Genomic DNA, 1,792 nt, shown 5'->3' on the forward strand with positions numbered 1-1,792 from the left:
ACCAATGTGAGAAACATCAATAAAAAGGTTGCCTTCCATACACACCCCAACTGGGGATTGAACCTGCAAACTGGGTAAGTGCCCTGACCGGGAATCGAACCTGTGACCTTTCGGTGTGCGGGACGATGCTCCAACTAACTGAGCCACACAGACCAGGGCACATTTTATTCTTTTTAGTGAAGTAAAATACGCATTTCAAAAATCTACATGTCATAAGTGTACAGCTTGCTGGATTTTCACAAACTGAAAAAATACATCCATGCAACCATGACTGAATCAAGAAACAGAACATGGCCAGCACCCCAGAAGCTTTCCTTGTGCTTGAGGATAACTGCTATCCTCATTTCTAACAGGACATATTACTGTGTGTTGGTTAATTTTATATGCCAACTTGGGTGGGCTGTGGTGCCCACTTGCTCAAACACTGGTCTAGATGTTGCTGTGAAGATATTTGGTAGATGTGATTAATATTTACAGTCACTTGATTTTAAGTAAAAGAAATTACACTCAGTAATGAGGATGTGCCTCATCCATTCAATTGAAAGCCTTAAGAGCAAAGACTGAAATTTCCCTGGGAAAGGGAATCCTGCCTGAGTTTCCAGCCTGCCAGCCTGCTCTATAAATTCCAGACCTGTGAGCCCCCACAATCACATGAGCCAATTCTCTGACCTCTTATTATGAGGAAGGCCTCTAATTCAAATTACTCTAGATAGTTAAGGGGGAGGAGGCAGAAATTTCTCTTGAGCTCCTAATGTTTATTTTTTTGCCTTTAGCTCACAATAATCCACATGTCACTGAGGCACATCTTGGGGTGAACCCCTACAGAAGGTAAGTGAATTCTTATGTATTTTCTACTCAATTTTGCTGTGATACTAAAACTGTTCTAAAAAATAGTATTTTTTTAAAAAAACAAAACCCTGTGCTTCATTTATTTAAATTCTCACCTGGATAATCTTTGGTAACCTTTGATCTATTTACCAACTCTAAACTTAACTTTAAAAAAGAACTTTAAATTAAAAAAAAATTTTTGGAGCTTTTGTAAATTGATTGGACCTTTACAGATAGTACTTTCTTTGGAAATGAGTCTTTGACCTTAAAGCAATTACAGTTGTTATTAGTTATCACACCTGCAACTCACTGATTTGGGATCTGCCTCTTAAAGTATCAATAAAATTTTACATATTTAGTTAAAAAAGAAAAAAAGGGCAAGAAAAGAAAATTCCAGAAACGCTAGGTCATTTCTCCGCTTCTCTGGTTTCAGTGTAACCCATCAGGAGACTATTTTGAAAACTTTCTAGCTTGCTAATTTCACCATGCGCACATTCGTGTCATTCCTGCTCAAAACCCAAACACAGCCCCCGCTGGCAGGCCCATTTTCTTCCGCTCTATCTATCATCTACCCATCAATCACCTACCCGCCTGCCTCCCTAGCTCCCTACTTATTTCATTCCCCTCACCCAATCTTCACTGTTCTACCATTAAGCCCCCTGGAATGTCTAATAAACAAAACCCCCTAAGTTGTTAACGTCGTTAAGGAATATTCCTCCACCTACTGGGTCTGACTGAAACCCGGGTGGACTCCGCTTCCCTGGCTTCCTTCCAAGCCCGCCTCCCCCACCGCTTTTCCGAGGGAGGGGAGGGGGGAGAGGAACGCGGGCGTGAGGTGGCCGCCTCCCTCCCGCGCGCCCAGACCCGGGCCCCTCAGTCCGCAAGCCCGCACCCTACCCACCGAGCTAGGTCCCAAGGGGATTGTTTGTGGTTGTTGTTTTTTTTTTTACTTTTTATTCATTGA

The sequence above is a fragment of the Miniopterus schreibersii genome, assembly GCF_964146895.1.
Source record: "Miniopterus schreibersii genome assembly, chromosome: 10".
In the NCBI taxonomy this organism is placed as follows: Eukaryota; Metazoa; Chordata; class Mammalia; order Chiroptera; family Miniopteridae; genus Miniopterus; species Miniopterus schreibersii.